The 26,775-nt window shown below is 45.9% G+C and overlaps 1 long non-coding RNA gene across 1 annotated transcript in view; it reads left to right on the top strand.

Annotated features, from left to right (window-relative positions):
* Positions 1–26,775, top strand: part of LOC145539273 (uncharacterized) — a 44,098-nt gene that overhangs the window by 5,661 nt on the left and 11,662 nt on the right. Inside the window, exons 2-5 of the long non-coding RNA XR_014077682.1 lie at positions 8,303–8,374; positions 8,479–8,664; positions 8,747–11,712; positions 12,048–12,112. This is a non-coding gene — a long non-coding RNA (uncharacterized LOC145539273). The remainder of the gene's footprint in view (positions 1–8,302; positions 8,375–8,478; positions 8,665–8,746; positions 11,713–12,047; positions 12,113–26,775) is intronic.

The following is a 26,775-nucleotide window of genomic DNA, read 5'->3' as shown; positions in this document are numbered from 1 at the left end:
TGTGGGACTTACTGTGCTAACTCTGTTTTACTTCATATATGCTTGAGAGTCTCCATAATAAAACACTAGTTTTTACATTAGCATGTTATGTAAGAAATAATGCAAGATAAAACATTTTAGCAAGGCTTCACTTTATGTACAAAACTTAATGTGTCTCCCCAAAAATATTTTTGTTTCCAAAGTCACTGGTTTGTATCTGGTGGGCTGATCTGTGTCCCTGTCTTTGAGCCTTTGTTCCTTGTGGTGCCCCTTGATAGATGAATAAATACACTGTGCCCGTCCCTTTTGCCAGGTACCTCTGAACGGAGATGGTGTCTGGGAACGATTTGTGTCTGTCCGCTGTGCCATGCATCTCCCCCCAGGCAGCATCGGTCACTCACTGCGAGTGGTGTCTGAATTTGACCTGTGCAGCTTGGGTGCCATGGTGGGGGATGCCCATGGGAGCCAACTCAGAGCACCACTCCCAACACAGGCCCATCCTCTCCTCATCAGGTTTCTGACTTTGGTAAATGGTTTCATCCATGACCTCTTCTACATAACTGGTGAATTTTAAATGGGCACTCTATGTTCTTTTTTTTTTTTTTTTTTTGCGACTTAAAGAAAAGTTCTCTGGGTTTACAATATTAATACAACCTACTATTGTATTGAATCATTTTACTTTTAAAAAGCCTTCCTTTGAATTTTTTTATACTTATGGTACTATTTCCAAATTGAACCCTAGTGTTGATACAGTTTAGTAAGTCAGGAATCAAATTGCCAATATTTGTTGGATCATAGAGAAAGCAAGGGAATTCCAGAAAAAAAATCTACTTCTTCAGTGACTACACTAAAGACTTTGACTGTGTAGATCACAACAAACTGGAAAATTCTGAAAGAGATGGGAATACGAGACCACCTTACCTGTCTCCTAAGAAACCTGTATGCAGGTCAAGAATGTCAGTTAGAACCAGACATGGAACAACTGAGTGGTTCAGAATTGGGGAAAGAGCACAACAAGGCTGTATATGTCACCCTGCTTATTTAACTTCTATGCAGAGTACATCGTTTCCACTGTTTCCCCATCTATTTCCCATGGAGTGATGGGACCAGATGCCATGATCTTAGTTTTCTGAACGTTGAGCTTTAAGCCAACTTTTTCACTCTCCTCTTTCACCTTCATCAAGAGGCTCTTTAGTTCTTCTTCACTTTCTGCCATAAGGGTGGTGTCATCCGCATATCTGAGGTTATTGATATTTCTCCCGGCAATCTTGATTCCAGCTTGTGTTTCTTCCAGCCCAGCGTTTCTCATGATGTACTCTGCATATAAGTTAAATAAGCAGGGTGACAATATACAGCCTTGACGGACTCCTTTTCCTATTTGGAACCAGTCTGTTGTTCCATGTCCAGTTCTAACTGTTGCTTCCTGACCTGCATACAGGTTTCTCAAGAGACAGGTCAGATGGTCTGGTATTCCCATCTCTTTCAGAATTTTCCACAGTTTATTGTGATCCACACAGTTAAAGGCTTTGGCATAGTCAATAAAGCAGAAATAGATGTTTTTCTGGAACTCTCTTGCTTTTTCGATGATCCAGCGGATATTGGCAATTTGATCTCTGGTTCCTCTGCCTTTTCTAAAACCAGCTTGAACATCTGGAAGTTCACGGTTCACGTATTGCTGAAGCCTGGCTTGGAGAATTTTGAGCATTACTTTACTAGCGTGTGAGATGAGTGCAATTGTGCGGTAGTTTGAGCATTCTTTGGCATTGCCTTTCTTTGGGATTGGAACGAAAACTCACCTTTTCCAGTCCTGTGGCCACTGCTGAGTTTTCCAAATTTGCTGGCATATCGAGTGCAGCACTTTCACAGCATCACCTTTGAGGATTTGAAATAGCTCAACTGGAATTCCATCACCTCCACTAGCTTTGTTCGTAGTGATGCTTTCTAAGGCCCACTTGACTTCACATTCCAGGATGTCTGGCTCTAGGTGAGTGCTCACACCATCGTGATTATCTGGGTTGTGAAGATCTTTTTGTACAGTTCTTCTGTGTATTCTTGCCACCTCTTCTTAATAGCTTCTGCTTCTGTTAGGTCCATACCATTTCTGTCCTTTATCGAGCCTATCTTCGCATGAAATGTTCCTTTGGTATCTCTAATTTTCTTGAAGAGGTCTCTAGTCTTTCCCAATCTGTTGTTTTCCTCTATTTGTTTGCACTGATCGCTGAGGAAGGCTTTCTTATCTCACTCCATGGGAAATAGGTGGGGAAACAGTGGAAACAGTGTCAGACTTTACTTTTTTGGGCTCCAGAATCACTGCTGATGGTGACTGCAGCCATGAAATTAAAAGACGCTTACTCCTTGGAAGTAAGGTTATGGCCAACCTAGATAGCATGTTTAAAAGCAGCGACATTACTTTGCCAACAAAAGTCCGTCTAGTCAAGGCTATGGTTTTTCCAGTGGTCATGTATGGATGTGAGAGTTGGACGGTGAAGAAAGCTGAGCGCCGCAGAATTGATGCTTTTGAACTGTGGTGTTGGAGAAGACTCTTGAGAGTCCCTTAGACTGCAAGGAGATCCAATCAATCCATCCTAAAGGAGATCAATCCTGGGTGTTCATTGGAAGGTCTGATGTTGAAGCTGAAGCTCCAATACTTTGGCCACCTCATGCGAAGAGTTGACTCATTGGAAAAGACCCTGATGCTGGGTAGGATTGGGGGCGGGAGGAGAAGGGGACGACAGAGGATGAGATGGTTGGATGGCATCACCGACTCGATGAACATGGGTTTGGGTAGACTCCGGGAGTTGGTGATGGAAGAGAGGCCTGGCATGCTGCAATTCATGGGGTCGCAGAGAGTCGGACACGACTGAGCGACTGAACTGACTGAACTGAGAGTACATCGTGCAAAATGCTAAGCAGGATGAATCCTAAGCTGGAATCAAGCTGGGATTGATTCAACCCCAACTTCAGATATGCAGATGATACCATTCTAATGGCAGTGAAGAGGAACTAAAGAGCCCCGTGATGAGGGTGAAAGAGGAGAGTGAAAAAGCTGGCTTAAAACATTCAAAAATCTAAAATCATGGCATCCGGTCCCATCACTTCATGCCAACTAGATGGGAAAAAAGTGGAAGCAGTGACAGATTTTATTTTCTTGGGCTCTAAAATCATTGCAGACAGTGACTGCAGCCATAAAATTAAAAGATGCTTGCTTCTTGGAAGAAAAGTTATGACAAACCTAGGCAGCATATTAAAAAAGAGATCACTTTGCCAACAAAGGTTCATATAGCCAAAGCTATGGTTTTTCCAGTAGTCATGTACGGATGTAAGAGTTGGACCATGAAGAAGGCTGAGCACTGAAAAATTGATGCTTTCAAATTGTGATGCTGGAGGAGATTCTTAAGAGTTCCTTTGGAATTCAAGGAAATAAAACAACTCAATCCTAAAGGAAATCAGTCCTGAATATTCATTGGAAGGACTGATGCTGAAGCTGAAACTTGAATAATCTGACCACCTGATGCAAAGAGCCAACTCATTGGAAAAGACCCTGATGCTGGAAAAGATTGAGGGCAGGAGAAGAAAGGGGTGACAGAGGATGAGATGATTGGATTACATCACCAACTCAATGGATATGAGTTTGAGCAAACTCCAGGAAATAGTGAAGAACAGTTAAGAAGCCTGGCATGCTGCAGTCCATGGGGTCACAGAGTCAGACACTACTTTTTAAATGAACAACAACAATGTGTGTGTATACATATATATATATACATATACATAAATATATATATGGAGTCCCTGATGGCTCAGATGGTAAAGAATTCACCTGCAATGCCAAACACTCAGGATCGATCCCTGGGTTGGAAAGATCCCCTAGAGGAACCCACTCCAGTATTCTTGCCTGGAGAACCCCCATGGACAGGAGCCTGGCAGGCTACAGTCCATGGAGTTGCAAAAAGTTGGACATGACTGAGCTACTAAGCATAACATACACACACACACGCACACACACACGCATACATAATATACATAATGCATTCCTCCCAGGTATATGTACAAGGATATAACTTTGTAGACACTTCTAGTTTTCCAAAGTGGTTGTACCATATTAGAGAAATAGATTCATATTAGACAAATGGATTCAAGGGATTAGATCTGGTAGACAGAGTGCCTGAAGAACTATGGACAGATGTTCATGGCATTGTACAGGAGGCAGTGATCAAGACCATCCCCAAGAAAAAGAAATGTAAAAAGGCAAAATGGTTTTCTGACAAGGCCTTACAAATAGCTGAGAAAAGAAGAGAAGCTAAAGGCAAAGGAGAAAAGGAAAGATATACCCATTTGAGTGCAGAGTTCCAAAGAATAGCAAGGAGAGATAAGAAAGCCTTCCTCAGCGATCATTGCAAAGAAATAGAGGAAAACAACAGAATGGGAAAGACTAGAGATCTCTTCAAGAAAATTAGAGATGCCAACGGAATATTTCATGCAAAGATGAGCACAATAAAGGACAGAAATGGTATGGACCTAACAGAAGCAAAAGATATTAAGAAGAGGTGGCAAGAATACACAGAAGAACTCTACAAAAAAAAGATCTTCATGACCCAGATAATCACGATGGTGTGATCACTCACCTAGAGCCAGACATCCTGGAATGTGAAGTCAGGTGGGCCTTAGGAAGCATCACTATGAACAAAGCTAGTGGAGATGATGGAATTCCAGTTGAGCTATTTCAAATCCTAAAAGATGATGCTCTGAAATTGCTGCACTCAATATTCCAGCAAATATGGAAAACTTAGCAGTGGCCACAGGACTGGAAAAGGTCAGTTTTCATTCCAATCCCAAAGAATGTTCAAACTACCACACAATTGCACTCATCTCACATGCTAGCAAAGTAATGCTCAGAATTCTTCAAGCCAGTTGTCAACAGTACATGAACTGTGAACTTCTAGATGTTCAAGCTGGATTTAGAAAAGGCAGAGGAACCAGAGATCAAATTGCCAACATCCGCTGGATCATCAAAAAAGCAAGAGAGTTCCAGAAAAACATCTACTTTTGCTTTACTGACCATGCCAAAGCCTTTGACTGTGTGGATCACAACAAACTGTAAAATTCTGAAAGAGATGGAAATCCTAGACCACTTTAACCTGCCTCCTGAGAAATCTGTATGTAGGTCAGGAAGCAACAGTTTGAACTGGGCATGGAACAACAGACTGGTTCCAAATCAGGAAAGGAGTACGTCAAGGCTGTATATTGTCACCCTGCTTATTTAACTTATATGCAGAGTACATCATGCAAAATGCTGGGCTGGAAGAAACACAAGCTGGAATCAAGATTGCCAGGAAAAATATCAGTAACCTCAGATATGCAGATGACACCACCCTCATGGCGGAAAGCAAAGAAGAACTAAAGAGCCTCTTGATGAAAGTGAAAGAGGAGAGTGAAAAAGTTGGCTTAAAGCTCAACATTCAGAAAACTAAGTTTATGGCATCTGGTCCCATCACTTAGATGGGGAAACAATGGAAACAGTGACAAACTTTATTTTGGGGGGCTCCAGAATCACTGCAGATGGTAACTGCAGCCATGAAATTAAAAGATGCTTGCTCTTGGAAGGAAAGCTATGACCAACCTAGACAACATATTAAAAAGCAGAGACATTACTTTGCCAACAAAGTTCCATATAGTCAAAGCTATGGTTTTTCCAGTAGTCATGTATGGATGTGAGAGCTGGACTATAAAGAAAACTGAGCATCAAAGAATTGATGCTTTATGATGTTGGAGAAGACTCTTGAGAGTCCCTTGGACTGCAAGGAGATCCAACCAGTCCATTTCCTGAAGGAAATCAGTCCTGAATACTCACTGAAAGGACTGATGCTGAAGCTGAAACTCCAACACTTTGGCCACCTGATGCAAAGAACAGACTCATTGGAAAAGACCCTAATGCTGGGAAAGATTGAAGGCAAGAGGAGAAGGGGACAACAGAGGATGAGATGGTTGGATGACATCACTGACGTGATGGACATGAGTTTGAGTAAACTCTGGGAGTTGGTGATGGACAGGGAGGCCTGGCATGCTGCAGTCCATGGGGTCGCAAAGTCGGACACAACTGAGTGACTGAAGTGAACTAGGGTTGTCATTCTTTATAATCCTGCTGGTAAATGTGTGTGGAGTGAAATCTCATGGTGGTTTTACTTTGACTTTCTGGTCTGCGTCTTGCCTTTTCATTTTCTTAGCCATGCCTTTTGCTGTTTAAGCAAGAGATTTATTACAGAATATTAAGTAGCTACAGAGTTGTTGGAAGGAAGTTCGAGGGCTGAGCTCCCAGTAACAGCTTCCAGGCACACGGGCACCTGGCCTGGTAGAGTAGCTGCCACCCGAGCCGTGTTGCTTCTGTCTTCTTCAAGAAGCCTCCAGTGATATTTCCAATAATGCTATTTTGGCATAACTTTAGACTTAAAATTGCAAAGACAGTGCAGAGTTTCCATATGCCCTTGACCCAGTATCCCGTTTGCTATAACTGCATAATATTAAGTTTCCCGTAATGTTAATAGTGGTACAATTGTCAAAACTAACATTGGTAAATACTGTTAACTAAATTACAGACTTTATTTAGATCTGTCCAGTTTTCCCACTAGTGTTCTTTTTCTGATCAAGAATCCAATACCAGATACCACGTTTTAATTTACTCATTACATCTCCTTAGCTGCCTCCAGTTTTTGACAATTTCTCACACTTTCCTTTTCTTTCATCACCTTGACTCAAGTGATATTTTAGTTTGTCCTTGAATTTCACACACTTGAAAATTTTCCTGACTTACCCTGGTAGTTTTCTTTTAGGTTATTTAGGATTTTTTCCATATATAATCATATCATATGTGGAGAAGGAAAGAGTTTTACTTCTCTCCTTTTTTATGCCTTTCATTTCTTTTACTTATCTTATCTCACTGGTTATGACCTCCAGTCAATTGAATAAAAGTGAAAAGAAAGCCACCTTGCCATGGTCCCCATCTTGGGGAGAAATCACTCAGGTCATTGCCACTGAGCATGATGTTAGCTATAGGTCTCTCATAGATGCCCTTTATCTCATTGAGAGATTTCCTTCCATTCCTTGTTTGCTGAGAGTTTTCATAATGAATGATTTGAATTTATCAAATGCTTTTCCTGCACTTATTGAGATGATTCGATGGTTGTTCTCCTTACTCTGCTAACGTGGTGAATTACAGTTGATCTTCAAATGTTAAAATAACCTTGTATTCCTGGAATAAACTCACTTGGTCATGATGTATTCTATTACCAATTTAATTTGCTAATATTTTGTGAATGATTTTTGTGTCTCTGGTCAAGAAAGATACTGGCTTTCAATTTTCTTTCCTCTTTCATTTTTCTGAAGTTTTGGTATCAGACTTATGCTGGACTTATAACATGTGTTGGAAAATGCTGCCACTTTCTTCTCTGAAAGAATTTATGTGAAATTTATCTTGTTTCTCCTTCAAATATTTTGCAGACTTTACCAGTGAAGCCTTCTTGCACCTGTAGTTTTCTTTGTGAGAGATCTCTAGTTACAGATGCAATTTTTTAAAACTAATGTGAGGCTATTTACATTTTCTATTTGTTTTGTGTCAAATTTATATTTCAAGGAACTTTTCCATTTTCTCTAAGTCATTAAATTTGGGGCATAATGAAACTCACAGTATCCGTTTACTAACTCCTTAACGTACAGTGTCTTTTCTTCACTCCCGGTATTAGTATTTCATGTTCCTTTTTGTTTTTTTTCTTCATCAGTCATGCTAGATACTGGGCTTGTTGGGTAGCTCAGATGGTAAAGAATCTGCCTGTGATGCAGAAGACCCTGGTTCAATTCCTGGGTCAGGAAGGTCCCCTGGAAAAGGAAATGGCAACCCACTCCAGTATTTTTGCCTGGAGAATTCCCATGGACAGAGGAGCCTGGCATAATACCATCCGTGGAGTCTCAAAGAGTCGGATGTGCCTGGGTGACTATGCAGACATGCTGGGCGTTACTGCTTTCTGTTACTGCATAGTAAGTTGTCTGGAAGTTTAGCAGCTGAAAACAATAGTGTGTGTGAAGTCGCTTCAGTCGTGTCCAACTCTTTGTGACCTTATGGACTGGAGACCACCAGACTCCTCCGTCCATGAGATTCTCCAGACAAGAATACTGGAGTGGGTAGCCGTGCCCTCTTCCAGGGGATCTTTCCGATCCAGGGATCAGAACTGCGTCTCCTGCAACTCCTGCATTGCAGGTGAATTCTTTACTGCTGAGTCACTAGGTGGGGAAGCCCCAAAACAATAGGAATTTACTATTTCTCATTTTCCCATAGGTTGGCTGGTTATCTCCTCTTCTGTTCCCTCCCGGCCCACCCCCACGGCTGCATTTCGCTGGCCGGGAGCAGGTTGGAACCCTGGAGTTAGCCTTTCTCGCATGTTTCACGCTTGACCCTGGCCGTTGACTGCAGCACCTCAGTTCTTAGTCACGTGGCTTTTCATCCTCCTCTAGGTCAGACGAGCTTCCTGGTCTCAGGTAGGACACCAAGAGAGCAGAGCAGAAGTCCTAAGGCCACCTGAAGCCTAAGCTCAGAATGCACACGGTATCACTTCTGCCACGTTCTACTGACCAAAGCAAGACCCCCAAACCAGCCCCAATTTAACACAGTTGAGACAACCCAGACCCCACGGCTCACAGGTAGTCGTGGCAAAGTCACGTCTCAGAGGAATACGGGAAATGCCTGCGGGCCAGGTGTTTCTTACTTGGCCTGGTTTTCCAGGGCCTGGAGGATCTCCACATCTGGCTCCTCTTCACATGCTCAGCCTCCCTCTCTGGATCCGTCACAGAGCATAGGGAGGAAGGTCGCTTCTGGGCGGGCTGGGGAGCCTCTTTCCTGTATGAGCCTCAGGATGGTGATAACTCCTGAAAGTGCAGTTCTGCACGGGGACTGCCAGCCCTCTGCCCTCTGGGGTCACAGGTCACGGGGTGGCGGCGGCCAGTTTTGGGAATGAACGTGTGCTTGTCTTCACCAGCCAGCGGCCTTGCTGGCTCTCAGCCCTCTCTCCATGACTCCCAGCCCCACAGGCCCTCCTTTTCATTCTCTTCTTCTGAAGGGGACTCTTTGATCTCAGACGAATGTGTCCTTCAGGGCCCCTTCCCCAAAGTGGAGCTGCAGACAGAGGAGGCTGGGCAGAGCTGCTGGCCCACAGGACTTGAGGCCCCCGGCCCGGCCCTGCAGCGACGGAAGCCCCGCGCCGACCCCCAGACTCAGCCTGGAGCACCTGCCCCCGAGGCCCCACATGCTCTGCACACACAGGAAGGGGGGGCCCCAGCTGCCTGGGAGAGCACAGTGCCCTGGGCAGAGGCCCCACCCAGAAGCTGCAGGGCCAGGCCTGGCCGGTCAGCCCCAACTGTTCCGTCTGCAGACTCTGCACCACACACGGCTCATCCTGCTTCCTTCTTCCGCTCCCAACTCTTGCCCCGCATGTTACCAGAGGCAGGGAAGGGTAAGGGGACAGCTGTGTTCAGAGGCTTCTCTGCTTCCTGGGGCTTCCCTGGACGCCCCCAGGGCCTGCAAAGCTGTTTACGGGCCTCTACGGGGGAGATGCTCCCAAGAACGGAAGGAGATCACTTTTAATGTTGATCTTTGTCAAGTTTGCTCTCAGCCGAAGGTGAGCAGACTCCTTGGCATCCTTGCTCATTGGTGAGGCTCAGGTGAGGCTCAGGTGGGAGCTGGCCACCTGATCCTTGAGCCAGGGCTCCGTGTGCTGCCCGGCACTGCACACCTTGAGGGCTTGCCATCTATACTGAGTCTGGGAGCCAAGGGGCCAATGGCCGAAACCTGCGGTGCAGAGAGCCGTGAGCCCTGGGCCGTCCCCACACCTGCTCCGGGAGCTCCTTCCAGAGGGCGGTCACAGGCCTGACCCCTCAGCGGCGATGCTACTGTCTATGGGCACCAAACCCACATGGCCACACAGAGACCACTGAGGCTGAACTGGTCCCCGCATCTCTGGGAGGAACAGCGGGTTCCTCTGGCCCAGCTGCCCGGGAGGAGAGCTGCCGTGGAAACATGGAGCTTCCTTCAAAAGCATCGATGTCGGAAAAGACAGGCGCTGAGAATGTTCCAGATGAAAGGAGACTAAAGACAACATCCGACGGCAGCCCTGGTCCTGGATTGGGTCCTAGACAAGAGGGGCAATGTGGGTAGGACATTACTGAGTCAACCGAGTAATGTGTCCTCACTGCTGAGACGCACCCTGAGGGTCTGGGATGAACGCCCTCCACGCGCCCGCCCAAGAAAATGGCAAGAGGTCGGTCCAGGCGAGGGGTGGTGGGTGTGCACTGCGTGCGTCTGTCCTGTGAGTCCGAAACTGGTTCCAGGTAGAAAGGTTTTAGAAAACGGTTTTGTTTCCTGTGGAGATGGACATGGCTCCAGTACTCTTGCCTGGAAAACCCCATGGACAGAGGAGCCTGGCGGGCTACAGTCCATGTGGTCGCAAAGAGTCAGACACCGCTGAGTGACTTCACTCACTCACTGTGTTTCCTGAGGGCCTGGGTGTCGAGCGAGTGCCCAGGGCAGCCTGCAGGGCCAGGAGTGGGACCCCAGGGCAGGCAGCTGTGGGGAAGGGCAGCGGGCCCCAGGAGGCTGGTGGCTGAGGGGCCCCGGGTGCCGCCCCGCTGTGAGTCTGCAGACCCCCTGCAGCGGTTGCCCGAAGGCAGGCCCACCGTCTGCTGCCAGCGTGCAGACACTAACCTCTTAATTTGGGTTTTCCTGTAAGGCAGCAGCCGGCTACGAACAGAGAGGCCAGGTGTCTTCCTTAAGCGTTGGGAGCTGGGCGGGCTGAGGACCTGTTTTCTCTCCCCATTTGCTCTGAAGCCCTGAGCCGCCCTCTGCGTTTGGATTGATTCTCCTCCTTGGGCCTGTCTTCAATTTGGTCTCAGGCACTTTCCGGTAAGTGCATGAAGTGCTCTGGGGCTCCAGAGAGGCTCTAAAGAAATCAATACACGTTCATCACCAGCGCAGCGCGGACGAGTCCCGGCGTCCCCCGAGCCAGGCCCACCTCGGCGCGGCCCCCCCAGGCTGTCTCCCCGCGGACGCCGGCAGTTCCATCTCCATGATGGCCAGTGTCACCACCTCCAGGCCTCGCGGTGGGCGGCAGGGCTCCAGCCCTCCAGCTCCTCTCTCAGGATGGGGATCACGGCCCTTCTCTTGCTGGCGGGGTGTCCGGATGAGAGCCCTGGGACCTGGCCCGCCCCCTGGGGGCTTGCTGTCCAGTGGGGTGGGGGGTGCACCACCACCCCCACCCCCACCCAGGATTCTAGCCCCGTGATGGTCTCCTGCGTCTTGCAGGGTCCTGCCTACCTGGGTAGTCTCTGGCTCATTCTGAGAAGGGACAGGAGTCACGTGTGGAAACAAGACTAGTCGCAACATTCATGCCGCACTTGCGCATTCGCAGAGACCCTGTGTGGATGCTGCTCACCTCTGGGGACCTTGCATTCACCCCAGGAAGCCCCAGGGCTGAGCACCGAGCTCCGCACCCCACCCTGAGCAGCCAGCTGCATCCATCTGACTGGAGGCTGTGGGCGGCACCGAGGGCGAGAGCCCCCCCCCCACCTTAAACAGGCATCGGGGAAAGGAGGTGAACTCCCGTCCAATCTACTCGTCGTCAGAGAGGAGAGTGGACGCTGCTGTGTGTCCCCTGGCTCTTTCCTCCAAGGCCCCGCAGGGCTTTCCCAGCATGAATGGTATTGATTACGTTGTGACTCAGTGATGCCGACCCGGCCACTGGTGCCCTGCAGAGTCACACTGGCCGGGGGGCCTGGCTTCCCTTCGCTCCCTGCACCCCCTGCCACCCCCATCACTGCCCCCCACGCCACAGCCCGAGTCCCCCCCAACTCTGTCACAGCTGGGCTCTGCCACCCAGCTTAGGTGGTTAATGGCCCAGGAGGAAAAGGCAGGTGTCCCGGCCTCCCCAGGGCGCCTGCCCCCCACCCAGGACTCAGCCAGGCCCCCCCACCCCTGTGCGGCCCCCAGCTGGTGCTCCCCTCAAAGGCCATCTCTTCCTGCCTTTCACTTCCAGGTGGCGGGAAGGACACAATGTCTCCTGACATGCCCGTGGGGCACCCCGTGATGGGCAGCGTCCAGGTAGGTCACCAGGGGGTCACCTCTGGGGTGGCGGAGGCCAGTGATCCCGGTAACTGGGGACAGAGGGAGCTTATTCTGGCCCTGATGAGGGCTTCTTGAGGAACAGGCCCCGCCCCATAAATAAAGAGCTGGCCAGACCCTGGTGAGCACAGGTGCAGCGCTCACGGCCCCCGCGACCTGCGGCCTCTGACCTGTGAGTGAGCGCGGCCCATATCTGCGGCTTTGGGAGGGCCGGGTTATGGGATGCTATTGATGAGGCATTTATAAATGTCTGAGCTTCACATTAAAAATATGGGACAGAAGAACCATTAGTTACTGACAATAAAAAGGCTTTCTCTGCCCATTGTGGGGCAGAAGAACAGGAGGGCAGGTTCAGATTGGGCTCCGTGGCTGTAGGCTAGGAACATGTGAATGTGTGCTGTTTACAAGGCAGTTATGGCTCCGACCTGTGGTCGGGGTCTAAACCGGCCTGTCGGTTCCTCAGCATCTGCACAGTCCAGACTGTTCATACAAAACAAAATGGATGGTTTATTTATGTCTGGTGCCATTAAGAATGGAGGAGAAAAGTTCAGCCCAGGATAAAAAGCTTAAATCTTGATTTTTTTCCCCCCATCCCCTCTCAAAAAGAATGGATTCCTTGCCTTGTAAATTATCCATCCCTTGTCCTTGGGTTGGCAGCTACTTCAGGCTGGTATGGACATTGCATAATCTTAAATATTGATTCCTGTTTGACTAAAAAAAAAAATCAAGTCCAAGTGCACCAGGCCCACCGTCCACGTGGCCAGGAAATTGCCTTGGCCATAGCTCACCTCTGATGGCCGCTAGCCTTCTTGACAGTAAGATCCATTCTGATTAGAAAAGTTCTAGGGAAAAAAAGGAACGGTCGGGATCACTCTCTCCATCACAGCTGGTGCTGGCTCAGCTCCTGCTCACATCTGACTCTCTACTGCCCCCCAGGCCAGAGCAAACCCTGGCGCCCCAGGGTCCATCGTCCCCCCTATCGTGGGGCTCCCCCATGTGGGGCTCCAAGCAGCCCCAGCCCTGGGCTCTGCACACGGGGGGAGGGGAGAGGGTGGTGTGCTTGCCTCCAGGGGCCTGAGCGTGTGCAGAATTGGAACAGAGGAGTCATGTCCTCTTAGAAAGAAAGTACATCTCACAAGGCAAAGCTCCGTGGTGTGGTGTTTGCAGCTGTGCCCCCAGGGCCCCGGGCACCGAGATCATTAGGGCTCGGGCTTTAGGAGAATGAAGAGGCTGGTCATTGTGCAAGTCCATTAGGGTTAAAAATGAACCCCCTCTCGCCCCTCCTGCCGCACTAGCCCCTGAGCGCGGGTAAGGAGGCTGCAGGCATCACCCAGGAACCCGCTTCTCCTCCCGACGCGCCAATGCCGCCTCCACGACTAAACGCAGAAGGAAAAAACCAAGCCGTGAAGTATGGCTTCCATCTGGCAACTTGTGGTCCAGCTTCATGAAACGCAATTAATTTTTCCATTTCTCTGTGGCTGCAAGCCTCATTGTCTGTTACCTAAGCGGTCGGCTCTGGGTCCCTGCCAGGGCCATCAGAGGCCAGACACCTGTTGACAGATTTCTTCAGTTTGATGCTTCAAAGGGCTTCCTCTGAAGTCTAGCTGCTCCAGCTGTCGGTGGAGTTACATTGAGGACATGGTGTTTGCGACGGAGTTCCGTGTTCAGGTGGGGCCAGGTGGGGCCCTTAGCTTTTATAAAGCAGCAGAGCATCCTGCCGGCCACTTTCCAGTGTCTGAGAATGACTTGGGCTTTGCAGGTGTATCGTGTATTTGTGCTCCTGCCTCTGTCCAACCCCCCACCCCTAATATCTCCAGTAACCCTGGCAGAAACTGGCCTTTCCTGATGATCTGCGCTTCCTAAGCTGCTCTGTAACTGCCTCGTGAGAAGCTTACTTTTGTCAAGGAGATGCTTTCATTGTTGTTCAGTTGCTAAGTCATGCCTGACTCTTTGCGACCCCATGGACTGCAGCACGCCAGGCTCCCGTGTCCTTCACCAACTCCTGGAGCTTGCTCAAACTCATGTCCATCGAGTCGGTGATGCCATCCAGCCCTCTCATCCTCTGTCGTCCCCTTCTCCTGCCTTCAATCTTTCCCAGTATCAGGGGCTTTTCCAATAAGTCAACTCTATGCATCAGGTAGAGATACCTTAGCTGCCCGTAAAAACTGAAAAAAGAAATTCATTAATTTCTTTGCTTCTCTCCATTTCCCCGCACAGATCAAACCTTGGCAAGAGGTGGCCAAAAGCCGCCCACGGTCCCAGAGCAGTGGCCCCGGGCCTCTAACACGTCGCAGGGGCACGGCACACTGCAGGGGTCCCAGTGGCCAGACCTCACTTGTCCTTCGGGCCGCCCCTGCTGGGGTGATGCTGTCTCCATCTCAGAGGTGGGGAGTCTCACCTCAGGGTTTCCTAGGGCCCCGGCTCTCCCCTGAATCCCGACCAGTTCCTGTGACCTTAAACCCCAGCCGCGCCCAGACCTGTCCCTGCTCCTCAGAAGTGCCGGGCTCGGGGTCTGGCTTGTGAAGGAATTGGGGGGGATCTGTATGGACCGAGCCCCCACCCCTCCACTGACTGCCCCCAGGACTCAGTGCCAAGGGCGGGTTTGGGGTCTTTTCCATTCACTGCGCTGGAGCTCCTGCTGTGCCCTGAGTTCCCGCCAGGTCTGGGCCCCTTCCAGGCTGGACTGGCCTCCCTCGTCTGCGAAGCTTTAGCCCCTTGGGGCAGACAGACACGAGGCCCGGGTGGTGGTGGAGCCCCTGTGGGTAGGGATGGCGGCGCCGCGGCCACTCGGAAGACAGTCACAGCACCGTGCAGACCCGAGCCTTCTCTCACCCCCAATTCAGCAGTCATGCCTTTTGGTTTCTACCCACAGAGCTGAAAACACGTGTCCACATGGAAACCTGCCTGGGCATCCTATGGCAGCTTTATCCGTAGCTGCCGAAACTCAGAAGCAACCAGGATGCCCTTGAGCAGGCAAATGGCTGAGGAGACTGTGGTGCATGCAGACGATGGAGTAGTATTCAGCACTGAAAAGAAATGAGCCATCAAGCCACGAGAAGACAGGGAGGGAACTTAAATGCATGCTGGACGGAAGCCGTCTGTAAAGGCTACTTCCTGTCTGATTCCGCCTTATGTGACCTTCTGGCCTGGCATGTGGCGTTCACCTGCTTTGTGTGGCCTGCTTCCCGGGCCTTATTGAGGGGAGATGGGCAGAGGAGGGTCAGCATGGCCATCCTCAAGGCCCACTCGTCTTGTTGAAGCTTCTCTGAGGCTGTATCTCCCTTTGGACTATTAGTACCTGAACCAGTTCACAGCAAATGCTGATCTGGGAAAATCAGGCGTGAGTGGCCACAGAGAAGGGAAGATGTGCTGGATGGACCCATCTGCAGAATGTGCTGTTTGAGCTTGGCACCCTGCCTGTGGCTGAGCCCGGTGCCCTGACCATGGTGGCAAGGACCGCCATCCAGCCTAGTTCCAAATCAGCCACCCAGGAGCAGCCCCGTGCCCGGGGAAGGAGCTGTCACCTTGATGTTGAAAAGTAGGCCTGGGTGCCATCTCCTGCCTGGGCGCCATCTCCTGCCTGGGCAGCTGCCCAAGTACAGAGACCTCCTGCAAGGAGGTGTTGGACAGCGGCCATGGGACCACTACCCAGCGGGCTCTGCTTGGGGGTGGGCAGGCGAGCTCTCAAAGCACAAGGGTAAAGTACACGTGAATTTTGCTTGTATATCTTGGGATGGAAACTATCATCTGAAGCAAAGTCCCAGAAACCACAAAAGAAAAAGATTGACCTACAGGTGCCCCGGGGCAGGGAGATGCAGCTGAGGAGACACCCAAAACTAAGCTGATGAAAGCAGTAGAATGGGACAGACTAGAGATCTCTTCAAGAAAATCAGAGATACCAAGGGAACATTTCATGTCAAGATGGCCACAGTAAAGGACAGAAACGATATGGACCTAACAGAAGCAGAAGCTATTAAGAAGAGGTGGCAAGAATACACAGAAGAACTGTACAAAAAAGATCTTCATGACCCAGATAACCATGATGGTGTGATCACTCACCTAGAACCAGACATCCTGGAGTGTGAAGTCAACCGGGCCTTAGGAAGCATCACTACGAACAAAGCTAGTGGAGGTGATGGAATTCCAGTTGAGCTATTTCAAATCCTGAAAGATGATGCTGTGAAAGTGCTGCACTCAATATGCCAACAAATTTGGAAAACTCAGCAGTGGCCACAGGACTGGAAAAGGTCAGTTTTCATTCCAATCCCAAAGAAAGGCAATGCCAAAGAATGTTCAAACTACCACATAATTTGCAACCTGAAAAGTGAAAGTGGAAGTCACTCAGTTGTGTCCGACTCTTTGCAACGCCATAGACTATACAATCAATGGAATTCCCCAGGCCAGAATACTGAAGTGGGTAGCCTTTCCCTTCTCCAGGGGATCTCCCAACCCAGGGATCAAACCCAGGTCTCCCGCATTGCAGGTGGATTCTTTACCAGCTGAGCCACAAGGGAAACTCAAGAATACTGGGGTAGGTAGCCTATACCTTCTCCAGAGGATCTACCCAACCCAGGAATTGAACCGGGGTCTCCTGCATTGCAGGTGGATTCTTTACCAACTGAGCTGTCAGGGAAGCTGTGTGTGTTTGTGTGTGTGTGTGTGTGTGTGAGAGAGAGTCACTCAGTCATGTCTGACTCTTTGCCACCCCGTGGACTGTAGCCCACCAGGCTCCTCTGTCCAGGGAATTCTCCAGGCAAGAATACTGGAGTGGGTAGCCATTCCCTTCTCCAGGGTATCTTCTGACCCAGGGATTGAACCCATATCTCCTGCATTGCAGGCAGATTCTTTACCATCTGAGCTATAGGGAAGTTCCAGGGAAGCTATAAATAGACAAAAGCAGTAACAGCCATCAAATACAAAAGGCTCTTACAAGTTAATAAGAAAAAGGTAAACAACCCAATAGAAAGTACAAGCAAATGCTACCAACAGGCACTTCACAGAAGAAATACAAATGGTGCATAAATATATGAAAATATATTAAACCTACTAGCAATTAGAAGAATGCCAGTTAAAGCAGTAAGACACCATGGTCACCAATTATATTAGCAAACATGGTGACAAATGACAGCTCACCTAGGTTATAGGTCTTATAGAATATAAGTCTCTGGAGCAGGAAACTTTCATCTCTGATTCACAGCTGTATTCCCAGCATGAAGAACAGTGACAGGCACCTAACAGGCACTCAGTAAATTTTAAAAAATTTATTTGGCTAAAATATATGTAACATTTGCCACTTTAACCACCGCTGAGAGTACAGTGCAGTGGGAGTCAACGTTCACATCACTGTGGAGCACTCACAGCGCCCATCTCCAGACTTCTGCATCTTGCAAAGCTGAGGCTACATCCTCGTTAAACAGCCACTCACTCCTGCCTCCCCAGCCCCTGGCAGCCACCGTCAACTTTCTGTTTCTATAAATTTGACTCTTCTGGGTTCCTGATATAAGTGGAATCATAAGCTACTTATCCTTTATGACAGTGTGCCCTGCATACTCAGCCATGTCCAACTCTTGGTAATGCCATGAACTGTAGCCCACCAGGCTCCTCTGTCCATGGGATTCTCCAGGCAAGAACACTGAAGCAGGTTGCCATTTCCTTCTCCAGGGGATCTTCCTGACCCAGGGTTTGAACCCACATCTCCTGAATTGGCAGGTGGATTCTTTACCACTGGGAAGCCCTTTTATGACAATAAATAGTTTTAATTGAAGGGATGAATTATTTATTATGAGTGAAGCTATGGTGAAATGTATATTTTCTTTTTTTCATTTTTGCAGTTTTATTGAGACACAACTGACATATAATGTTGTGTACGTTTGTGTATAACCATGATTTGACGTATGTGTATGTTGTGAAATATTACAATAAGTCTAGTTAACATCTGTTACTTCACATAATTACAAAAAGCATTTTTTCCTTTTGATGAGAATGTTTAAGATCTACTCTCTTAGCAGCTTTCAAATATACAAGACGATATTGTTGGCAATTCCCGGCTGGCCCAATGGTTAGGACTCCTTGCTTCTACTGCAGGGGGGAAAAAAGGTATTATTAGCCATAGTCAGCATATTATACATTATGTCCCCAGAACTCATTTATCCTACAACTTATAAAAAGGAAGTTTGTACCATTTGACCACCTTCATCCAGTTCCCCAAGCCCACTACCTCTGGCGACCACAAATCTGATCTGTTTCTATGAGTCTGGTCACATATCAGGGAGACCGTATTTGTCTTTCTCTCTCTGACTTATTTCACTTAGCATAATGCCCTCAAGGTCCATCCATATTGTCACACGTGGCAGAATTTCCTTATTTTTATGACTGAATAGTTCCATTATTCCATTATATATTTATACTGGAATACTGTAATGAAATACTAGTATTCCATGATCTAGATACAGACCTATCTATCAGATCTAATCCCTTGAATCTATTTCTCACTTCCACTGTATAATCATAAAGGATTTGATTTAGATCATACCTGAATGAACTAGTGGTTTTCCCTACTTTCTTCAATTTAAGTCTGAATTTTGCAAGAGAGAGTTCACGATCTGAGCCACAGTCATTTTTATTGAATCTATAGAGCTTCTCCATCTTTGGCTGCAAAGAATATAACCAATCTGATTTTGGTATTGACCATCTAGTGATGTCCATGTGTAGTCATCTCTTGTGTTGTTGGAAGAGAGTGTTTGCTATGACCAGTACATTCTCTTGGCAAAACTCTGCTAGCCTTTGCCCTGCTTCATTCTGTACTCCAAGGCCAAACTTCCCTGTTACTCCAGGTAGCTTTTGAGTTCCTACTATTGCATTTCAGTTGCCTGTTATGAAAAGGACATCTTTTTTAGGTATTAGTTCTTGGAGATCTTGTAAGTCTTCATAGAATCATTCAACTTCAGCTTCTTCAACATTACTGGTTGGGGCATATACTTAGATTACTTTCCTGAATAACTATGGACAGAGGTTTGTAACATTGTACAGGAGGCAGAGATCAAAACCATCCCCAAGAAGAAGACATGCGAAAAGGCAAAATGGTTGTCTAAGAAGACCTTACAAATAACTGAGAAAAGAAGAGAAGCTAAAGGCAAAGGAGAAAAGGAAAGCTATACCCATCTGAAGGCAGAGTTCCAAAGAATAGCAAGAGAGATAAGAAAGCCTTCCTAAGTGAACAATGCAAAGAAATAAAGGAAAACAACAGTGTGGAGAAGACTAGGATCTCGTCAAAAAATTTAGAGATACCATGGGAACAATTCATGCAAAGATAGGGTTACATTGAACCTGTAGAAAACTTTGGATAGTATGAACGTTTTAACAATATTAAGTCTTCCAATTCATGAACACAGGATATTTTCTTGCATATTTATGTCTTCTTCACTTTCATCAATAATAATTTTCAGTGTAGAGATCTTTCACCTCCTTGGTTTCATTTATGCCTATGTATTTTGTTGATTTTGCTGCTATTGTAAATGGGATTGTTTCTTTATTTTTCAGATAATTGTTAGTGTGCATAAATGCTAATTTTTGTTTGTTGATTTTGTATTCTACAATTTTCCAAATTTGTTGATTAGATCTATCAGTTTTGGGGATGGAGTCTTTAGGGTTTCCTAGACATAAAATCATGTCATCTGAAATAGTACATTTTTACTTCTTTTTTCCAATTCTGCTGCCTTTTTTCTTTTTCTTCCCTGATTGACTAGGACTTCCAGAAATAGGTGTTTTCTTCTGTTTTGGTGATTGAGAGTATTTGGCAATACCTATCCAAATTTAAAGTTCATTTAAAAAAAATGGCAGGTTGATTCCTCCAGTTCCATTCTTCTTTCTCAAGATTGCTTTGGCTATTCGAGGTTTTTTGTATTTCCATACAAATCATGAAATTATTTGTTCTAGTTCTCTGAAGAATACCGTTGGAAGCTTGATAGGGATTGCATTGAATCTATAGATTGCTTTGGGTAGTATACTCATTTTCACTATATTGATTCTTCCGATCCATGAACACAGTATATTTCTCCATCTATTTGTGTCCTCTTTGATTTCTTTCACCAGTGTTTTATAGTTTTCTATATATAGGTCTTTTGTTTCTTTAGGTAGATATATTCCTAAGTATTTTATTCTTTTCGTTGTGATAGTGAATGGAATTGTTTCCTTAATTTCTCTTTCTGTTTTCTCGTTGTTGGTGTATAGGAATGCAAGGGATTTCTGTGTGTTAATTTTATATCCTGCAACTTTACTATATTCGTTGATTAGCTCTAGTAATTTTCTGGTGGAGTCTTTAGGGTTTTCTATGTAGAGGATCATGTCATCTGCAAACAGTGAGAGTTTTACTTCTTCTTTTCCAGTCTGGATTCCTTTTATTTCTTTTTCTGCTCTGATTGCTGTGGCCAAAACTTCCAAAACTATGTTGAATACTAGTGGTGAGAGTGGGCACCCTTGTCTTGTTCCTGATTTTAGGGGAAATGCTTTCAGTTTTTCCCCATTTAGGATAATGTTTGCCGTGGGTTCGTCATATATAGCTTTTATTATGTTGAGGTATGTTCCTTCTATTCCTGCTTTTTGGAGGGTTTTTATCATACATGGATGTTGAATTTTGTCAAAGGCTTTCTCTGCATCTATTGAAATAATCATATGGTTTTTATTTTTCAATTTGTTTATGTGGTGTGTTACATTGATTGATTTGCGGATATTGAAGAATCCTTGCATCCCTGGGATAAAGCCCACTTGGTCATGATGTATGATCTTTTTAATATGTTGTTGGATTCTGTTTGCTAGGATTTTGTTAAGGATTTTTGCATCTATGTTCATCAGTGATATTGGCCTGTAGTTTTCTTTTTTTGTAGCATCTTTGTCAGGTTTTGGTATTAGGGTGATGGTGGCCTCATAGAATGAGTTTGGAAGCTTACCTTCCTCTGCAATTTTCTGGAAGAGTTTGAGTAGGATAGGTGTTAGCTCTTCTCTAAATTTTTGGTAGAATTCAGCTGTGAAGCCATCTGATCCTGGGCTTTTGTTTGCTGGAAGATTTCTGATTACAGTTTCAATTTCTGTGCTTGTGATGGTTCTGCTGAGATTTTCTATTTCTTCCTGGTTCAGTTTTAGAAAGTCATACTTTTCTAAGAATTTATCCATTTCTTCCAAGTTGTCCATTTTATTCGCATATGGTTGCTGATAATAGTCTCTTATGATCCTTTGTATTTCTGTGTTGTCTGTTGTGGTCTCTCTGTTTTCATTTCTAATTTTGTTGATTTGATTCTTCTCCCTTTGTTTCTTGATGAGTCTGGCTACTGACCTCAGGCTCTGCTACAAAGCCACAGTCATCAAGACAGTATGGTACTGGCACAAGGACAGAAATATAGATCAACGGAACAAAATAGAAAGCCCAGAGATAAATCCACCCACCTACGGACACCTTATCTTTGACAAAGGAGGCAAGAATATACAATGGAGAAAGAACAATCTCTTTAACAAGTGGTGCTGGGAAAACTGGTCAACCACTTCTAAAAGAATGAAACTCGAACACTTTCTAACACCATACACGAAAATAAACTCAAAATGGATTAAAGATCTAAACGTAAGGCCAGAAACTATAAAACTCTTAGAGGAAAACATAGGCAAAACACTCTCCGACATAAACCACAGCAGGATCCTCTATGACCCACCTCCCAGAATATTGGAAATAAAAGCAACAGTGAACAAATGGGACATAATTAAACTTAAAAGCTTTTGCACAACAAAGGAAACTATAAGCAAGGTGAAAAGACAGCCATTGGAATGGGAGAAAATAATAGCAAATGAAGCAACCGACAAACAATTAATCTCAAAAATATACAAACAACACCTGCAGCTCAATTCCAGAAAAATAAACGACCCAATCAAAAAGTGGGCCAAAGAACTAAACAGACACTTCTCCAAAGAAGACATACAGATGGCTAACAAACACTTGAAAAGATGCTCAGCATCACTCATTATCAGAGAATGCAAATCAAAACCACAATGAGGTACCATTTCACGCCCGTCAGAATGGCTGCTATCCAAAAGACTACAAGCAATAAATGCTGGAGAGGGTGTGGAGAAACGGGAACCCTCTTATACTGTTGGTGGGAATGCAAACTAGTACAGCCACTATGGAGAACAGTGTGGCGATTTCTAAAAAAACTGGAAATAGAACTGCCATATGACCCAGCAATCCCACTGCTGGGCATACACACTGAGGAAACCAGACTTGAAAGAGACACGTGTACCCCAATGTTCATTGCAGCACTGTTTATAATAGCCAGGACATGGAAGCAGCCTAGATGCCCATCAGCAGACGAATGGATAAGGAAGCTGTGGTACATATACACAATGGAATATTACTCAGCCATTAAAAAGAATACATTCGAATCAGTTCTAATGAGGTGGATGAAAATGGAGCCTATTATACAGAGTGAAGTAAGCCAGAAAGAAAAACACCAATACAGTATACTAACACATATATATGCTATTTAGTCAATCGGTAAAGATAACCCTGTATGCGAGACATCAAAAGAGACATAGACAAATAGAACAGTATTATGGACTCTATGGGAGAGGGCGAGGGCAGGATGATATGGGAGAATGGCATGGAAGCATGTAAATTATCATATGTGAAATGATTCGCCAGTCCAAGTTCAATGCATGATACAGGGGGCTCGGGGCTGGTGCACTGGGATGACCCGGAGGGATGGGATGGGGAGGGAGGTAGAAGGGGGGTTCTGGAAGGGGAAATCATGTACACCCATGGTGGATTCATGTCAATGTATGGCAAAACAAATTGTAAAGTTAAAAAATAGAAAATAAACTAATTAAAAAAAAAAAAAAAAGCAGTGGGGTTGCTGAGTGTTCAGTCATAGTAGATGCTACCTAGAACGTGTGTCAGTTACACTACCACCAGCAGTGTGTGAGAGTATTATCTCTGATAATTATCTGACATTATCACTGATACAAAGTATTATCTGTACTTTCATCATTAGCCATTCTGGTGGAGGTATCACTTTGTGGTTTAATTTTCAGATTTATGTTCAATGATGCCATCCAACCATTTCATCCTCTGCTACCCCTTCTTCTGCCTTTGATCTTGCCCAGCATCATGGTCTTTTCCAAAGAATCAACTCTTTGCATCAGGTGGCCAAAGTATTGGAGTATCCGCTTCAGCATTAATCCTTCCAGTGAATATTCAGAGTTGATTTCCTTCAGGATTGACTGGTTGGATCCCCTTGCAGTCCAAGGGACTCTCAAGAGTCTCCCCAGCACCACCGTTCAAAAGCATTAATTCTTCAGACCTCAGGCTTCTTTATGGTCCAACTCCCACATCCATATATGACTATGGGAAAAACCATAGCTTTGACTAGATGGAACTTTGTCAGCAAAGTATTGTCTCTGCTTTTTAATATGCTGTCTAGGTTTGTCATAGCTTTTCTTCCAAGGAGCAAATGTATTTTAATCTGCAGTGATTTTGGAACCCAAGAAAATAAAATCTGTCACTGCTTCCACTTTTTCCCCATCTGTTTGCCATGAAGTAATGGGACCAGATGCCATGATCTTAGTGTTTCGGATGTTGAGTTTTAAGCCAACTTTTTCACTCTCCTCTTTCATCCTCATCAAGAGACTTCTCAGTTCCTCTTCACTTTCTGCCATAAGGGTGGTGTCATCTGCATATCTGAGGTTATTGATATTTCTCCCAGCAATCTTGATTCCAGCTTTTGATTCATCCAGCACAGCATTTTGCATGTTGTACTCTGCATAAAAGTTAAGAAGGCAAGGTGAAAATATATAGCCTTGACGTACTCCTTTCTCAATTTTGAACCAGTCTGTTGTTCCATGTCCAGTTCTAGCTGTTGCTTCTTGACCCATATACAGTCTTCTCAGGAGACGGGTAAGGTGGTCTGGTCTTCCCATGCTGAAGGATTTCCCACAGTTTGTTGTGAGCCACACAGTTAAAGGCTTAGTCAGTGAAGCAGAAGTAGATGTTTCTCTGGAATTCCCTTACTTTCTCTATGATCCAACGAATGTTTAACATCTTCTTTATATTTATCAGTCATGTGAATATCTGGGGTTTTTTGTGCATTGCCTTTTCAAGTCTTTTTCCATCTTTCTATTAAGTTATGTGTTTTTATATTCTTGTATTATATTTTTGTCGACTGTGTATCTTGTAAATATCTTCTTGCACACTGTGGCTTGCCTTTTTATTCTCAAAGGTAGTATTTTAAAGAAAAGGATTTAATTTTAGGTAGTGAAATTTGTCAGTTTTTTTATTTTATGGCTGAAGGTTTTGTGTCCTGTTCAGTATGTCTTTGCCTGTCACAAGTTAGATATTCTCCTGTGTTTTTAATCTAGAAGCACTGTTGTTTTATCGTCCACATTTAACTGGAGATCTCTGTAGACTGGATTTCTGTATGGTGTGTGAGGCAGGGGCCACCCGGTCGGCTCAGTGCCACATACTGACCCAGTCTCACTTGTCACACGCGTGCTTCTGTTTCTGGGCTTTTGATCTGTCCTTGCACCAGTCACATGGTAACATGATAATTACCACTCTAAAGTAAACCCTGAGAACTGGTGGGCTTCCCTGGTGGCTAAGATGGTAAAGAATCTGTCTACAGTGTGGGAGACCTGGGTTTAGTCCCTGGGGCGGGATGACCCCCTGGAGGAGGCCATGGCAACGCACTCCAGTGTTCTTGCCTGGACAAACCCATGGACAGAGAAGTCTAGCGGGCTACAGTCCATGGGGTTGCAAAGAGTCGGACATGACCGAGCAACTAACACTGATAGCTGGTAGTCTAAGCTTCTTCAAGATTACCCTGATTATCCTTGGCCCTTTGCATGTCCATATAAATTTTATAATCAGCTTGTTAGTTTCCGCAAAAGTAAACCTGCTGATATCTTTATCGTGTTTTGGGAGAATTTACCTCTTTCTAGCATAGTTTTTGTAACCCATGAATATGACATATCTCTGTAATTATTTAGACATTTTCATCTTTTCTCAATTATGTTTTGTGGTTTTCAGTTTACCAGGTTTAAACAACTTTAAAAAAATAATGTCTGTAAGTTGTTTTCATTGTATGCGTTTTGTTGCTATAGCATTGTTTTCAGTAGCAAAGAATAGGAAACTTATCAGCCCAGGGCTGGTTGAATAGATGTGCTTTCATCTCTACTAAGAGTTCTCTGCGCCCTCTGGAAGGAATGAGGTGGTTCCCCATGTATGGTCAGGGAAGACTAGTGAGGAAATGCAGAGCAATAGAAAAATCATGACCCATACTGTTTGTTTTTTTTCTTAAGCTATATGGAAATGTCTATTTCTAAAGTCCTTAAAACAAGGTTTAAAAAGATTGACAACCAATTGGTAAGAATGAGTCTGCTTTGCAAGAGCAGGGGTTTAGGCAGAGCTGGGATGAAGGAGGATTAACCCTGTCTTCCCCAATCCGTGTTCATTGCTTTTATTTTTTACAATAAGCCTGGATTATAAGAAAGCAAGAAAAATGGATTATTATCTGCTTAATGCCTGTGTCGTGTTGGCCCAGGACCTGGCCCACAGTGAGGCCTGAAAATTCCGGAGCCCACTTGGGCCCAGGGAGGCTGTGGATCCAAGTCAGGAGTTCTTTTCTCCTTCTTCTGTTACTCTGAAAAGTGTATGTTACCAAGGAACACAAAACCTGTACGCTGCGGAGCAAAACTGTAGCAGATCATGAAAAAACTTGAATTCTCAGTGGGCCGACGTGGACTCGTTAGACTGCGCATCCCAAGCATAGACGCAGGGGCCTCCGGCCAGGGGCCCTTTTTCTGCTCTGCGCGTGGACCCCTGTGTCAGCCTGACGAAGCCCCCGCACCCCTTCTCGGAACGGTGGCTTTGTCTGTGTGTCCAGGCGGCGCTGAGTCTCGGTGGCTGGGCGCGGACTTTCTCTGGTTGTGGCAAGTGGGGGCCGCTCTCCCTCGTGGAGCGCAGGCTTCTCGTGGTGCCTCCTGTCGTGGAACGTGGGCTCAGCAGTTGTGGTGCCCGGGCTGAGCTGCTCTGCAGCATGTGGAATCTTCTGGACCAGGGGTCGAACCCATGGCCCCTGAATTGGAGGGTAGATTCTTAACTACTGGACCATCAGGTAAATCCAGAATAGTGTTTTTAATGCATAAAATAAAATACAAAGGATTACAAAGAAAATTAATTATACTGAATAGTTATCAAAACTTTAAAAAATCCAGCTTCTGGTACTGCTCCATAGGTACCTCCTCAGTATTGATGCATTAAATAAAATCTAACAATGGGGCTTCTTGTTACCAGAATTCTGAAGTCGTGATAACCAATTGACAACCTTAAAATCTCTGCAGAAAGACCCTAGAACTGCTGAAACTACTATGGTTTGTTGCCTATATTCGTAATGGAAGGAAAAGCTAAACCTTGTGGAAGTTAGTGAAAGTATTGAAGATGTGGTTTGTTTCCCGTTCAAGTTCATGGGCCCCTGCCATGGTGGGAGGTGCGGTGAAGAACACTGTTTCCTTGGAAGTTTGGATTTCAAAAGCTGGGGCACAGAGGATGAAGCAGTAATCCCGAAAGATGAGCACCGCCCCCGAGGCTTGTGAACTGGTGGGTGACAGGG

This window comes from Giraffa tippelskirchi, chromosome 2, assembly GCF_054371585.1.
Source record: "Giraffa tippelskirchi isolate mGirTip1 chromosome 2, T2T-mGirTip1v1.2.pri, whole genome shotgun sequence".
NCBI lineage: Eukaryota > Metazoa > Chordata > Mammalia > Artiodactyla > Giraffidae > Giraffa > Giraffa tippelskirchi.
The sequence above is the reverse complement of the archived record's forward strand: the minus strand, read 5'-3'. Positions and strand labels throughout refer to the sequence as shown.